Source organism: Trichosurus vulpecula, chromosome 5 (assembly GCF_011100635.1).
Source record: "Trichosurus vulpecula isolate mTriVul1 chromosome 5, mTriVul1.pri, whole genome shotgun sequence".
Classification (NCBI taxonomy): Eukaryota; Metazoa; Chordata; class Mammalia; order Diprotodontia; family Phalangeridae; genus Trichosurus; species Trichosurus vulpecula.
This window is the reverse complement of record NC_050577.1, coordinates 183,578,491-183,596,232: the sequence shown is the minus strand read 5'-3', so window position 1 is coordinate 183,596,232 and position 17,742 is coordinate 183,578,491.

Here is a 17,742-nt window from a genome sequence, read left to right as displayed (position 1 = left end):
GTCTTGGAATGGTCTCTAGAGCAATCCTACTCAGACCATGTAGTGAACACTCCTGATCAAGACATAATGCTAAAGATAGACAGTCAGGGTCATTTGGGCAGAACCTCCCTTGTAAGAGTGACAGTGGGAACTTTCCTTGTCTCCAAGGTTCTACAGGGATACCTTTACAATGTACCTTTGTAAGGGCTGATCTCTAGATTGGCCCCACTATATCACAGTTTTAAACAGTTAAGCATAAAATATTAGACAAGCAAAAGCTTGTTCAACATTTCTGTCTCCTGATGTCAGTCAGCATGATGAGACTCAACACTATTAGGTAAATAAAATAAATGTAAAAATGTTTATTTGATGTTCAAAAAAAATTTTTTTGCTGTATATACAAAAATTCCCAAAACAATTATAACTAAACTTCTGATCAAATTGTTTTAGATCCAGGTTAAGACAGTTTGTTTATTAATGATTAAGCTAATCAAGGATGCAGATCACCTGACTTCTAGCTTCAAGTTCTTTCAATTTAACCCACATTCTTAGGCAACTACTATGTGCCAAACAATAGGGAAGATCAAAAGCTGAAAGGTACTTTTAGGTAAAGGTTAAGACAGTTTGTTCATTAATGATTAAGCTAATCAAGGATGCAGATCACCTGACTTCTAGCTTCAAGTTCTTTCAATTTAACCCACATTCTTAGGCAACTACTATGTGCCAAACAATAGGGAAGATCAAAAGCTGAAAGGTACTTTTAGATAAAGGTTAAGACAGTTTGTTCCTTAATGATTAAGCTAATCAAGGATTCAGATCACCTGACTTCTAGCTTCAAGTTCATTCAATTCAACACATATACTTAGGCAACTACTGTGTGGAGTACACTATGCTAAACAATAGGGAAGAGAAAATGTTGAAATAAATTTTTGTGTACACTCGTGGTATAATTGCTATAGAAATCATTAATTTCTGTTGATGAGCTTCTGTGAACTTATCAAAACTGGTTCTTGAAATGCAGGAGAATAGTCCTTTAATGGACTTTTACTTGATGATCTTCTAGCTTGGTAGAATTGAACAGAGACAACATGGCCATTAAGAGTCTTGTCACCATGATGAGTAACTAGAGCAAGACCAAGCCTGACTGGCTGCCATCAGGTGAGCCAGTCTTCAAATGTGATGGGTAGAGTACCAATTTTACATTTCAGAGCCAATTAGTACCCTTACTAAGAAAATCTTGATTATGCCCTGGTGATGAATACAGTCAATCATGTAGGGCTTTCTTAAAAAGGATCTATTGATGATAATTGCACTTGGAAAATTGCATTTCACCTTCTACTTTGATATATAGAGCATTTAACTGTGCTTTGAAAATGTGGGTTTTACCCCAGACCTACCATTATGTATAGATTGTCTTCGGCATGTCAATCTCTTGACTTCGATTTCCCCTTATATCTCTGTAGGTAGGTAAAATAGATGATTTCTTGGATCCCTTGTGGCTCTGAAAATCATATGATTGCTTCCATATTATCTTTAAAAAGAACATATATTTACAATTAATTTATTTCCAGTTAATGATTTCAGTATTATCACTACTAAATACATATACCCAAAAAAAAAAGTATTGTAGTGGGCTGATCCTCTGTCTGGTCACTTATTCATTAAGGTTTGATACTGGAATGAAATGAGTGTAACAACAATGTTGCTAGCAGCTGCTGTAGGGGCATAAGACCAATAACACCAGCACATAGAAGGGCTGCCAGCACAAGTTCTTTGACCTGCTTTTCTAAGAAAAGCAACTTTTAGGGTTAACAATCTTACTTTAATTAAACATACATATGTTATTCACTTAGTTCAGGGGGAAATGCCAGCACCCTGAACTTCAGAGCAAATGCAAACACAAATTACAAACAGAGACAATATAAACAATAAACAATATAAACAAAATAACAACATTTCTGTCTATCCAAATAATATATAGTTACCAGAGAAGCACCAACATCTGGGTTTTCAAAGCTGGGGCAGGGGATGCTTCAATGGTTTACCCAGAGTCTCGTCACCAACACTATTTCAACGAGTGTGCCCCCAAAGGCAAAACACCAAACTCAGATCTTATATACTTGTCTCAGGGTCAAGGGATGATACAACCATGTGACTCAAACTCATGTGAACTAGGCCTTCCCTTGACAATAAGCAGGTCATCACAGACTCCCGATTCAATCAGAGATTCCTTAGTGCTGAGAAGCACTTCCAAAACAAAGAGGACAAAAAATTCACTTTGCTTGCCCTTACGGTTGAAAGGCAAGACTCATAAAAGGTACTTGATTATCTTATGTATCAGTAAGGCAATAAACACAACATCAGTGATAATCATGAATATGCCTATGTAGTTCTGTATTGCAAAGTATGAGTATAGAAGGTAGAAGAAGTAAAACATTTTTTCAGACACCAGATAACCATATCCCATACCAAATGTTCAGCTCCCACAACCAGTTAGCCCCTTTATCATAACAACAGCAAGGAACTTAAAACACACTATCGCGACATGGAGCCTCACCATCCCAAAACCTCTCTGACCTCCTTTGGGGGTCTTTCCAAGAAAAAAATTTCCTCAACTGCAAAATGAACTGGAGAAGGAAGTGGCAAACAACTCCAGTATTTTTGCAAAGAAAACCCCCTAAATGATGTCATGAGGAGTTGGACATGACTGAACAACAAAAACAACATGCCTGTAAGACCCTCCTCTCGTTCTCTAAATGCATTGATTTCCTACTTATCCTACAACTAAAACACCACTTCTAGTAGGCTGCTTCACTCTCCTGCTTCATATAGAACTTTGTTTCAGTCCTCTCAAATTCATTTATATGATATCATGCATTATAATTATCTGCATTAGCACCTTATTCGTCCAGTAGTCTATAAGCTTCATGAAGACATAAACAGTTTTATTTAAATATTGCATTTCCCAGATCTAGCATGGGAAGTTCTGTAAAGTTTTTTCACAAAGCAGATGATTAAAAAATGTTTTTTGATTTAATGAACTCCAAAATGCTCCCATTTCCCATTTTTTTTCCTGCAAACTTCTCTCACAATCATCTTCCTTCATTCTTCAATATCTCCTTATCTCCTGGTGCCTTTCCTAGAGTACAAAAATAACTGAGATTCACAAATCTTTACAAAGTCCTCATTAGTCCCTACCATATCCTCAACCTATTTTGTCCTGCATCTTTCATCCCTTTCATAGTAAAACTCCTAGAAAAAACTGTCTACACTTATGGTCTCCATTTCTACTCCTTTCACTTGCTTCTCAGACCTCTGCAATTTGGCTTCTGACCTCATTACCCCATTAAAACTGTCCTCACCAAATATACAAGGGATCTCTTTTTGGCTAAATCTGCTGGTCTTTTCCCAGTCCTAATCCTTCTTGAACTCTCAGTAGTACATGGCACTGTTGATCATTCTCAGTTCCTAAATATTCTCCTTTTGGTGGCACTGTTCTCTCTTGTTTCTTCTTCTACCTGTCTGATACAGCCTTTGTTAATTCATTGTTCATGACACTTCCCTCTCTGTGGGTATGGCCCAAGACTCTCTTGGGCCTTGTTGTCTAATCTCTACATTATATCATAATGTAAATCATATACATAGTAGATTTCATAGATTTCACCAGTTCCCATGAATTTAATAATCATCGCTGAGCAGGTAACTTCCAGATCTATATATTTAGTTCTATTTTCTTTTCCAAGCTACAATTTCATGTCTTCAGTTACCTATTGGAAATACCAAATTGGCCGTCCCACAAGCACCTCAAACATAAAGCAAAAAAACCTATTATATTTTCCCCCAAAACACTCCCACTTCAGGCTTCTTCATGTACTATTCTGCTTCCCCCACTCTATAGTCATACAACTGGATTTTTTCTTGTCCTTCATACTAGACATGTCTCATAGCTGGAATGCACTTCTCACCTCCATACAGAATTCTTTGTTTCTTTCAAAACTCAGCTAAGGTATGATATCTTACATGAAAACTTTACAGAACTTCTCAACTACTAGTGTCCCTCCAGAAATAAATAATCATTTATTTATTTTGCATAAATTTAGTATATACTGTTCTTATTCATATTGCCTTTTCTGATAGAATGAAAAATTTTTAGGGTGGGGAGTATTTCATTTTTATCTTTGTGTACCCAGTAACTAACACATTATCTGGCACATAATTGGAACTTAGCAAATGTGTTTTGGTTGAATAGTTATGGTTTTGAAGGTAGTATAATTGAAAACCAGACATACTCCTGAAACACTAGAGACAAATTGATTTTTTTATATTGAACTAACAAATTGACTCATATTTAGGATGAAACCTTTACAAAATCATTATATAAAATGATGATGAGTTGCATTGCAGTTCAAATAATTAACCTTTAAACTATGTTTTGAAATCAGAGGACACCTATAAATGAAAAACGTAGTTTCAAAAAGTTGCATTCTTCCTGACACACTCTCCATGTTCACACTCAAACACATAAAAAACAAACATACATTGTTTTGGAGAACTGTTTAAATATACTTTTTGTTTTTAAAACATCAGGGTAATTAATGGTTTCATTAAAATATTCATTTTTATGGGTAGTTCCCGATATATTGAAGGGTTGCCTCCTGAACTTATGATTAGAATGTTCATAGACTATATATAAAAGGTAAGCACTAATTGATTGACAAAACTCTAAAGCAGCTCCCCACTTCTTCATTGTACCATTCAGAATGTTTTAAGTGTTAAGATAAGACTAGAAGTTATGACAGTCTTCCCAACACCTAATTGGTATTCTGAAGGGGGAAAAGATCAATGAGGACCAGATAGATTTACAAGTGAATTCCATAAACATTCAAGAAATAATTCTAATATTATATAAATGATGAAAACAGGAAAAAATGGACCTTACCAAATACCATCTAATAAATAAATGTGTTCTTAAACCAGAGAGGCCATTTTCCTAATAAATTTGAGAAAAATATTGTCTAAAATATTAGCAAAGAAACTTCAGCAAGATATGAAAATAATCCTTCATAATTGTCAAGCTGGATATATATGCAGGAACTCAGGTTAAATATTAGGAAAATGATAAACAGAAGACAATGTTAATAACAACACTAGTCAATAAAATTATGTCAATAGGTAAAGATAAAGCTTCTGACAATATACACCACCCATTTCTGTTAAAAACACTGGAAAAAATGAGGATCTTATTGGGGAAAAGAGCACATAAAAGAGAATTTATCTGCATTTTCCTAGAAAGGAAAGAAAAAGGGAGGAAGATTTCCCTAAGGAAAAAAGAAGGGATTCTCTTGTGAGCATAACTCCAGATAATCCCTTGGGAAAAATGTTGTGAATTTTGAGGCTTATATTAGGTCCCACTTGGAACCTCAAGTGAACATTAGGGTGTGGGAACTAGGAAGGAGTATTTGAAATAACCCAGCATGTCAGAGGTGCTAGAGTGGGGAAGAGATCTGGAAGGAGTCTCTGGGAAGGATATCCTTTTGAAATTAGCTTTAATAAAAAAGTAAATTACAACTATGAGTTTTCTTTTGACTGGTCTGAATTTGAATTCTAAATTGGTTTTCAAAAAAAAAATTTTAATGTGCTCTGTCTTGTCAAATGTCTTGTATAATATTTTGTCTGTGTGTTTGAGAAATATTTCATGGTTTGTGGTGAGAAATTTCTAATACCTATAATTAGAAAAAGAGAATATTGGGAGAGAACTCACATTATAGGCTTTCAGTGGGAAATTAAGATTCTTTTTTGTGGGGGAAGGGCCCCAACACTGGTCAAGTTGAGACACCAAAAAAAATTAAATTAAAAAAATTTTAGAACTGATAAGGAATCAGAGCCAAAGCAGCCCAGGGAAAGAGAGGGCCGATAGGGAGAAGAAAACTGAGGGTTTCTGAATTAAGGTTTAATTAGATCCTAAAGCTTAAAAATCTGTATGTTTGCATTAAATCAATGTATCTGATATTGACCAAAGTGTTTTAAAGCTGCAGAGATGGGGGTGTCTTACGTATGATAATGGGATGATCATTTTAGGGGTTCAGTGATCTGTTTAAAATGTGATTAAAATGTTAGACATTTAACTTCTAGTCTTTAAGGTACAGAAAAACTGAATGAAGTTGGTGAGTATAATTTTTTTTATTTATTTGAAATATAAAGGAATAGTTTAGATGAGGTGGGGGGAGCAGCAAACCCACATGCCCTTAAACACTCCCTTCCCCATTCTTCTTCATTCTGGCAGTTGAGTATGTTAAGCACAAGGAAATTTTGTTTTTAAGTTTCAGGGCCTGAAACTAAAAACTTGTACCATGATTGGAAAATCAGTAGACAAAAGCTTATGAAAGGTTTTATTGAATCTGGGTACTGGCTATGGTAAAAATATTGATTTGTACAATTAATTATTAAGCTTTGCCCGTGTCAAAGACAACCGTTAGCTAACATAATTTCAAATTGTTAAACTATTCTTATAAGAAGAGCTATTCAGAACTAGGAATACATAGCTAAATAAAATATATTTAAAGGAATATATAAATACCAGGATGTAATTAAAATGTTTACATATTGTTATTTGGCAATGACTAGCCATACCTGATGGATTTGAGGTTGTTTTAAAATACCAAAAGTAATAGGGTCAGTAATTTCTATATGTGATAATCTGAAAATGTAATTAATGTCATCTTATTTCTAAATTGTATTTTTTAAGTTCTCTTAGGTTATAAAATTTGGGACACTATTGTTATGTAGAAAAAGTATTAAAACAATTTTTGAATTGATCTTTTAAAAGGGTGTGATAAAAAAATGTGACAATTTGAAACTTATATTTGGTTATAAACAAGTTAAAATATTATAGGTTTTCCATCTGAAATCTTGGATTTTTTATGAAAACATATACGGTGGTTTAGGGTGATAATTTCCATGTGTTGGCAATGAGATGAATGAATCCCTGTGTAAGGAGACTTAGAAATGAATTCACCTAAATTGATTATGAGTTTTTTCAAGTTGTAAATACATATTCAGATGTATTGTTGAAAAAAGCAATTTCTTTTACCTAAATGTTAAGAATTGTACTGTCAGAGAAAAATGACAAATGGGTTAAAAAGCTGTTCTATTGAGCCATTGCTATAACTTAAGAAATTATTAAACTTCCAACTTTAGTCTTTATTTAAGAGGAGGTTTCAGTTAAAATTGTTTTGCTATAAATCAAGCATTTATAAAGGTATGTTTGTGGAAGGAAATCTGGTAATAATGCAAAGGCTTTGTTTGGGATCTCCTCTTGTAATTTCTGTCAATTTAGGATAAAATGTAAACTTTTTTTTAAAAATGGTGGGTGGGGAGGAAAAGATACTGAGTGAATTTTGAAGGCCTGGTAAACTTTGTTGTTGTGATTGGGCTAGTTTGGTGGGAAATGAAGGTCCTTCTTAGACTTAGTCCTCCTAAGGACTCAAGGCCTAGTGCTCTATCCACCACAACAGCTAACTGTTCATTTTTTACCATTTTTTAAAGAATTTCTGAAGATCATTAAGGCAAGTGAAAAATTTATCAGTTTTGTTTCTTCTCATCCCTGCTTAGTCAGATAAAGAATGATAGACTTAAGGCTAAACTTTAGAGATCCTATTGTCTCACTCCATTATTTCAAAGGTGAAGAGACTGAGACCTAGAGAGATGAAATTTCCAAAGTCACATAGGTAATAAGACACAGAACCAGAATTTGAACCCAGCTTCTCTGACTCTAAAGTATAAACCTTTTTCCTACAGAAATGTCTGAAAAGTTGAAATCCTCTATTCACTGTTGTCCCTTGTATCTGTGCCACTTTTGTCATCTGTTTCCATTTCTTCCTTTTTCCTGAGTGAGCTGGACAATCTTCCTTACATAATATTGCTCTAATAAAAAAGGTACCCACTTCTAGTTCCTAGCTTTTCTCACTTAAATATATTTTGGTAATCGACAGTGCTACTGGATCCACCACCCCATGACTCTAAATTGTTGCTTCTGAATAAATTATGGTTTTTTTCTAGCCCCAGAGCAGCTATGAGCCCCATTTTTTCACATCTCAGTGATATTTGTGCAATGCTTTGTGTTAGAAATGACCATAATGTGGAAATCTCAAAGCCAGTTTGAGAGATTCTCTTACTTCTTTTGGACTGTAGTCCCAAACAAGAGATCTGGGGAAGTGTAGTCATTGAGCCCCCAAAAACAGTGAAACTGAATCCCTACTTGTAAACACACTATTCACAATACTCCAGTAGTACAAAAGAAAAAAAATATTGTCATTAAAAGAAATAAAACCAAACAGAATTCTCTGAATGGGCAACAATTAAATTAATTTGAAGATGATGTGGAGGCAGAGGGGATGGATAGAATGCTGAATTTGGAATCAAAAAAGCTTGGGTTTGAAACCCATATCAGTCACTTAGTAGCTATGGAACCCAAAAAAGTCAACTTCTCTGAACCTCATTTTCTTCATACGGAAAATGGAGTCTATTGTTGTGAGGATCACATGAGATAGTAAATGTAAAGCAATCTGAAGGCTTTAGAGCAATTTACAGAATGTCCCAAAAGTGTTAGTGAAGTATTATAGCCCACAGCTGCAGTAAAATTTGGTATCACCCCACACAAAGATTAGCTATTATTATCATGTATATTTCCAGAATCATAGTCCTCAGCATGAGGGTTTTCCTTTCAGAAATTTCCCTCTAAGTCCTTTCGCTACTAGTCAAATGAAGTGAAAAAGAAGAGATCTATCTTGAAGGTTTTTACCTTCCCTTTGTAGCCATTCTTCATAGTGAGATCCATAAGGGATCCCCCAAAAAGTTGAGAACAAGTTTTTAAGGTCGTCCAATTTGTTGATCCCATCTTTTCTTTGAAAAATGAGGGCAAAATTTCAAGTTCTCTCCATCTCCTTCCCCCTCTTCTTTCTCTCTCTCTCTCTCTCTCTCTCTCTCTCTCTCTCTCTCTCTCTCTCTCTCTCTGTGTGTGTGTGTCTGTCTCTGTCTCTCTCTCTGTCTCTTCTCTGTCTCTGTCTCTCTCTCTCTGTCTCTCTCTCTGTCTCTGTCTCCCTCTCTCTGTCTCTCTCTCTCTCTCTCTCTCTATCTCTCTCTCTCTCTCTCTCTCCCACTCCCTCCCTCCCTCTCTTTCTCTCTCTTTTTGTTCCCCATCCAGTCTCCACCAATGTTCAGCTCCACTCCCCTCTATGCATGACACCTAGTGAATTCACATTTATTCTCCTCAGTCACTCATATGGGAAGAAGGGAAGATCCCATCACCAAATATATCTTCTTGATTAAGAGCTCTAGTTCCCCATATTTTTTGCCCATCCCTTTAAAATTTGTTCCAGTTGTAAATGACCTAATTTCTTCCAAGAGCTATTTCTCCTGATAGTACATCAATTCCTTTTTTTTGGGGGGGGGGATGGCGGGGGGAGAGAGGAAGTATGTTTCATTTGGAAGGACAGAAATCCATATATTAATTTTTTAAATCTTATTTCAAATAAGATTCATGTTCAAAGGGGGAAGATATGATCTATTTGTTTTTATCATATGTATAGTTGTATTATTTCTATTAGAAATCTATTGTAAATCTTCTTGGATGCTTCTATATATGACATAAATTGTTTCTTTGTATAATAAATATAAAATTGTTTTTATCTCCTTTTATAGAAACATCTACTTGGGCTTGTATTTAGTAACATGGACACCAGTATTCATCTTTTTTATCATTTTATTCATTGGTATGAAGAAGAAATATCAAGAAAGTGACACTAGACCTTCTAATAATGAAGAAATAGATATCAATTAATTAAAACTTATTAAACAGCAATGAAGAGTTTGTACCATGTGTGCATGAGGACAATGAAACATAAATTTAGGGAAAGCTGTACTATTGCTTGTTCACAATCAAGACTCCTTTGTCTCTTCTTTTAATGAGATCCAGAATCATCAGAAACCAAAATGTCATCGATTAGCCAGGCATTGATTCAGTTACCATGCTCTTTCTGAGAAAACAATCAAGGGTATTATTGAATATCTAGTCTTTTTCACTGAAAAATCCTATACTTTGTTTTCTTACAAAGCAATAATTAAGGATATGAAACTGATAATTGAAAAAAAGAGGGGGAAAGAAGATGGTAGAACATATCTTTTATAATGTGACCACATAATTATAGTGAATATACATTTAGCACATATCATGGATCACTAAAGATCATTTAAGATTAATAAGTAATTGGAATTATCGAGAAAGGAAAGATCTTCTGAAAAAGAATCTGAAAAAAGATGAAGAAACGGAATATCCACAGCTGAAGCTACTGTGTAAACTTCCAACTTGGGAAGATGAGAACCAATCTCTTTTGATAAGAGAAAATGAAGCTCAGTTTGAAGATAATGCAGGATTGTGTACATACTTTAGAAAGGAATATCTAAGTGGCCTTGGACCTTCTGGAGTCTGTTCCAGAAAAACTGAGCCTCCTAAAAAATTTCAAAGACTTTGGAGATAGGAAAATGAATGTGAGTCCTCCCATTGATTGAAAATGATGTAGCAGCACCTTCAAGCTCAGCTCACATCTTTCACAGGCAGGCTCATATTAAAAAAATGATTCCTTTGGACTCAGTTTCATTCTAGGAAAATACCACAAATGTCATTATGAATCAGATAAGATCACAAGCCAGAAAGGATAAATTTGACAGCAACAAAAATAAAATGTAATCTAGCTCCTGTCTTTGAAGAAACAGTGTTTTAAAAACAATAACAGTTACTCTGGCTATAGTCCAGCCCAACTGTGAACTAACAGACTAGTCTGCAGCTTCAGCTTTTCAACAATTGTCAAACACTGACTGAAGTTATAGCATAGTTGGTTCTTAGGAATGGCCTAAGTTTAACCAAACAAAACAATATGTACCATTTTATTTGATGGATGGTGCATAACTTTACAGCAAACCTTTGCTCAGGTTTCTTCAGATAACATTTCCCAGATCAAAGCTTGGTATTACAACAGAGTTCTTTCAAAGGTTACAGGATAAACAGTAGGAAGCCTATTTGGGCCAGGATTTATCAGGAATTTCAATTCAGATAACATTTTTTACAAAAGTGATTTTTTAAAAATGCTTTCACCCTAATAGATTATCATGTGTTATAACATGGCACAGACATAGGCATTTATCAAGAAGTCCATTAGTAAATCCTCTATAACTATGTCATGTGCCATCTTGGCAATCTTTTACAATAAACGTCTTTACAGGTATTTTTAATGTTAAGTAAATAAATAAATGGAGGAGAATGATTTGTTCAGTTAATTATTTATATGAGTTAGATAAGTGGTTAGAAATTCTGGGTACAATTCAAAGGAAAGAAGAACACATAGTTGCATTTGACTCCTGCTAACCAAGAAAATACCACCGTTCTCTTGTTTGACCAAGGTTAACACATCTGCCAATATGTGGAAACTGGCATGGGAAAGGAGACTATCTTTTATTTTTTTTGCATTGAGATAAAACCATGCAAAGAGAGGTTACTATGACCATTGGAAGAATGTCACCGTAGGAATAAATAAATACATATACATATTATATGTGTGTGTGCTTGTGTATATATAGTATATAATGTATGTATGTGAGTATTAACTTCTTAAAGAGGCCTATTCAGTGAATGGGTGTTACCTCACTCACAGTGAACAACTGAAAAGATGTTAGACTGAAACGGCCAGCGTCTCCCAATGCATCCTGGACCATCTCCAGTCATCCTGATGAATATCAGGCCATTCCAAATGGCTCTGGAGGAGAAAATGAGGCTGGTGACCTTGCACAGCCCTTCCTCACTCAAATCAAAGTCAACTGCAAGTCATGTCATCATTTCTCTGATGTCATGGTCTTCTTCGAGAACGAAGGACAAACACAACAACAAGGACAAACACAACAACAACACTGTGTTCGTTTGTGTGTGTGTGTTTCTGTGTGTGTGTGTGTGTGTGTGTGTGTGTTTTACTTCAAGGTAGAAACAAGGGCTGACATGGTTTTTTTTAGCACCTTTTGAATTGTCTTCCAATTTTCTGAAACCAGAAATTACTTCCTGAAATCCAATAATCAGGACCAATAGTTTATGAATTGGACATCAACAAAGTTCATTTGCCCTATTCCATATCATGCATTAGTGAGTCGCATACTGGACTCATTAATTCCTGAAATCCCACAAATATAAATTATGGAGCCCCATCAGTCATTTACATGTAAGTCTGAATGAGCTACTGATAGAATTTAAGCTTCCTGAGGGCAGGAATTATATCATTTTTGTCTGAAATCATAGCATCAAGCCCTGTGCCTGGCTTATCAGAGGCACTTAATAAATGCTTTCTGATCCATTGCTAACACTTCTTAAAATCAGCTTTTGATGAGAAGGTAGAGGAAAACATGAGAATATCTGAGGAAAGTCAAGAAAGAAACAGAATAGAGAAAGAGCAAAAGAAAAAGGAAATGGAGCAATATATAAATTCTCAAATAATTCATGTGTTTTTTTTTCCAAACAGTAAACATTTAAAAGTGTCTGATTGACTATGGATAGTGGACACTGTTTTGAGCCAAGAGTCAGGAATACCTCAATGTGAATCCTACCTAAATCAATTTTTTATCTGAGTCAGTTGGTGGTGCACTGTATAGAATGCTGGATCTAGTATCAGGAAGACCTTGGCTCAAATCTGGTTTCAAACACTTACTAGCTGTGTGACCCTGAGCATGTCACTCAAGCTTTGTTTGCCTCAGTTCCCTCAACTATCAAATGGGGCTACTAATGGCACCTGCTTTGTAAGGTTATTGTCAGGATCAAATAAGTGAATACATATGAAGCACTTAGCACAGTCACGACTCATGATTGGTGCTTAATATGTCTTGTTCTTCCTTCTCTCAAAAACATTTGGGAATGAACTTCTAAGGTAACCTTCTGGCTTTTATCTACAATAATAACAACAAAGGCTGGCGTAGAGCTCCTTAAAATATACATACTTTTTCTCATCTGAGCTCCATGCAAACCTCAATAAGGTACACATGTGGGTTTTATTATACTTATTCCAACTTTGCAGATGATAAAATGGAGGTTCAGTGCAGTCAAAGTGACACCGGTGCTTTACATGGCTAGTAAGTATCAGAGGAAGTATTCAGATCCAGGTCATCCCGACTCTACATCCAGCACTTGAGTTCAAAACATCAACTTCACAAATACAAAATGGGAAACTGAATTAGAGAGTAATTCAATCTAAAAGAGCTGGAGCATTTATTCCACTAGTCAACAAGGATTTATTAAGTGCCTTGGTATGTACAACTCATTATATAGTAAATGGAAAGTAATCTAAGGAGGGAAGACTGGCAACCCAAGAACCAGGAAAGGAATTTGACAGAAGGTGGTAATTAAGATGCATGTAGAGGACACCAGAAGATGGTGGTGGGTAAGCAGGGACTAGAGTGAGCCCCATACCGAGTCCCTCCAAAAACCTATAAAAAATGGCTCTGAACCAATTCTAGAATGTCAGAACCCACAGAACAGCAGAGAGAAGCAGGGCTCCAGCCCAGGACAGCCTGGATGGTCTCTGGGTGAGGTCTATTCCACACGGAGCTGGGAGTTGGGAGCTGGGAACGGAGTGGAGCAGAGCCCAGCCTGAGTGGCATGGAACAACCAAACTTGGAGTCAGGCGGATGGGGCCCCTAGCTCCCTGAATATGTGAGCTGCAGCAGTTACCAGACCCCTCGACCCACAAACACCAAAGACCGCCGAGAAGGTTAGTGGGAAAAGCTGCAGGAGTGGAAGGAGTTCACGGTTCAGCTTCCGGCCCCGGGGGCAGCGGAGGTGGGGCAGCTACAGCTGTTGTTACTTCCAGCTCCAGGCCCACCTGGTGGGAGGAATTAAGTGGTGGATCAGAGCAGGAGTGCACGGCCTGCTGAAGATCTAAGCCCAGTTCGGGTTGGGGGTTGGGGAAGGAGCAGTGCTGGTGTGGCAGAGCTGGCACCTCACCCCCAAACGTGGAACATAGAACTCGTTAGTCTACAAGCAGTCATACCCCACTGAAAAACTCAAGGGTCAAGTTGGTTGGTTGGGAATATGGCCAGGCAGTGAAAACGCACCCAGATTCAGTCTCAGACTTTGGATTCTTTCTTTGGTGACAAAGAAGACCAAAACATACAGCCTAAAGAAGACAACAAAGTCATAGAGCCTACAACAAAAGCCTCCAAGAAGAACACGAACTGGCCCCAGGCCATAGAAGAACTCAAAAAGGATTTGGAAAAGCAAGTTAGAGAAGTAGAGGAAAAATTGGGAAGAGAAATGAGAAGGATGCGAGAAAACCATGAAAAACAAGTCAATGACTCGCTAAAGGAGACCCACAAAAATACTGAAAAATACACTGAAGAAAACAACACCTTAAAAAACAGACTAACTCAAATGGCAAAAGAGCTCCAAAAAGCCAATGAGGAGAAGAATGCCTTGAAAGGCAGAAATAACCAAATGGAAAAGGAGGTCCAAAAGACCACTGAAGAAAATACTACTTTAAAAACGAGATTGGAGCAAGTGGAAGCTAGTGACTTTATGAGAAATCAGGATATTATAAAACAGAACCAAAGGAATGAAAAAATGGAAGACAATGTGAAATATCTCCTTGGAAAAACCACTGACCTGGAAAATGGGTCCAGGAGAGATAATTTAAAAATTATTGGACTACCTGAAAGCCATGATCAAAAAAAGAGCCTAGATATCATCTTTCAAGAAATTATCAAGGAGAACTTCCCTGATATTCTAGAGCCACAGGGCAAAATAGAAATTGAAAGAATCCATCAATCACCTCCTCAAATAGATCCCAAAAAGAAATCTCCTAGGAATATTGTCGCCAAATTCCAGAGCTCCCAGATCAAGGAGAAAATACTGCAAGCAGCCAGAAAGAAACAATTTGAGTATTGTGGAAACCCAATCAGAATAATCCAAGATCTGGCAGCTTCTACATTAAGAGATCGAAGGGCTTGGAATGCGATATTCCGGAGGTCAATGGAGCTAGGATTAAAACCTAGAATCACCTACCCAGCAAAACTGAGTATCATGCTCCAAGGCAAAATATGGACTTTCAATAAAATAGAGGATTTTCAAGCTTTCTCAGTGAAAAGACCAGAACTGAATAGAAAATTTGACTTTCAAACACAAGAATCAAGAGAAGCATGAAAAGGTAATCAAGAAACGGAAATTGCAAGGGACTTACTAAAGTTGAACTGTTTTTTTTTACATTCCTACATGGAAAGATGATGTGTATGATTCATGAGACCTCAGTATTAGGGTAGTTGAAGGGAATATGCATATATATATGTTTATGTATATATATAAGTGAATGTGTATGTATGTATATATCTATGTGTATATGTATGTACATGTATGTATGTATATATATATATATATGTGTGTGTGTGTGTGTGTGTGTTTTTATATATGTGTATATGTAAAAGAGAGAGAGCAGACACAGGGTGAGTTGAAGATGAAGGGAAGATATCTAAAAGAAATAAAATGAAATTAAGGGATGAGAGAGCAACATACTGAGAGAGGGAGATAGGGAGAGATAGAATGGGGTGGATTATCTCGCATAAAGGTGGCAAGAGGAAGCAGTTCTATGGGAGGAGGGGAGAGGGCAGGTGAGGGGGGAATGAGTGAACCTTGCTCTCATCGGATTTGGCCTGAGGAGGGAATACCATACATACTCATTTGGGTGTCTTACCCCACAAGAAAGAAGAGGGAGGAAGATAAAAAAAACATAAAAGGGGGGGATGATGGAGGGGAGGGCAGATGGGTGTGGAAGTAATCAAAACAAACACTTTGGAAGGGGGACAGGGTCAAGGGAGAAAATTCAATAAAGCGGGATGGGTTGGGAAGGAGCAAAATTTAGTTAGCCTTTCACAGCATGAGTATTGTGGGAGGGTTATACATAATGATACATGTGTGGCCTAGGTTGAATTGCTTGACTTCTTGGGGAGGGTGGGTGGGAAGGGAAGAGGGGAGAGAATTTGGAACTCAAAGTTTTAAAAACAGATGTTCAAAAACAAAAAAAAAGTTTTTGCATGCAACTAAAAAATAAGATACACAGGCAATGGGGCATAGAAATTTATCTTGCCCTACAAGAAAGGAAGGGAAAAGGGGATGAGAGGGGAGGGGGTGATAGAGGGGAGGGTTGACTGGGGAACAGGGCAACCAGAATATATGTCATCTTGGAGTGGGGGGGAGGGTGGAAATGGGGAGAAAATTTGTAATTCAAACTGTTGTGAAAATCAATGCTGAAAACCAAATATGTTAAATAAATAAATTTAAATTAAAAAAAAAAGAAGACACCAAGGGAAAGCAAGAGGCAGAGAAGACAGGACAGAGCCAGGAATGGGGGACACTAAAACACAGGCAAGTACAAGGAACTAGTATTAGGTCAATGTATCTGGATTATAGCATTCATGGATGGGAGTGAAATGTACAAAGCTTGGAAAAAATTGGAAAGACCCAGGTTATAAAGAGCTTTACACTGAAAACAGAATTTTATATTTGATCTTGAAGGAAGGGGAAAGGCACTGAAGTTAATTATGCAAAACAGACGCAGTCAGGTTTATGCTTTGGAAAAATCCCATTGGCAGTTGAGTGGAGGAGGTTGGATTAGAATGGGAAGAGACTTGAAGAAAGAGGCTGTGGTAATTGTCCAAGTCCAAGAGGGTAATAAAGACCTAGACTAAAACTGGGGCTATGTGAGTAGAAAGGAGGGGATATATACAAGTAAAAAAAATATATAAAGTTGGAAATGAGTTTGGTTCAGTTTGACCCCAACAAAAATGGCAAAAACCATCTTGGTGTAAGAAAAAACTTCTTAACAAGTAATTGGAGTGAGATGATTCTGGAAATCAATTTGAAAGTGTACACTATTAAATAGCCCACATCTTTGACCTAGAAATGTTTCTAGTAGGCCTATATCCCAAAGAGGTTAAAGGAAAAGGAAAAGGTCGTACATGTATAAAAATATTTCTAGAAGCTCAATTTTTGGGAGCAAAGAACTGGATAAGTGCCTATAAATTGGGGAATGGGAGATAAATTATGGTATATGAATGTAATTAAATACTATTGTGCTATAAGAAATTACAATGGGAAAGTTTTCTAAGAAACCTGGAAAGAATTTTGTTATTATTTTGTCCAGCTCAGTAAAAAAAAATTTTTGGTAGTTCGATTGGTATGGCACTGAATAGATAGATTAATTTAGGTAAAATTGTCATTTTTATTATATTAGCTCGGCCTAACCATGAGCAATTGATATTTTTCCATTTATTTAGATCTGATTTTATTCGCGTGAAAAGTGTTTCATAGTTATGTTCATATAGGCCCTGGGTTTGTCTTGGCAAATAGACTCCCAAATATTTTATAGTGCCTTCAGTAACTTTGAATGGAATTTCTCTTTCTATCTCTTGCTGTTGGGCTTTGTCAGTAATGTATAGGAATGCTGAGGATTTATGTGGGTTTATTTTATATCCTGCAACTTTGCTAAAGTTGTTTATTATTTCAAGTAGTTTTTTACTTGATTCTCTAGGATTCTCTAGATAAATCATCATATCATCTGCAAAAAGTGATAATTTAGTTTCTTCTTTTCCTATTCTAATTCCTTCAATTTCTTTTTCTTCTCTTATTGCTACAGCTAATGTTTCTAGTACCAAATTGAATAATAGGGGTGATAATGGACATCCTTG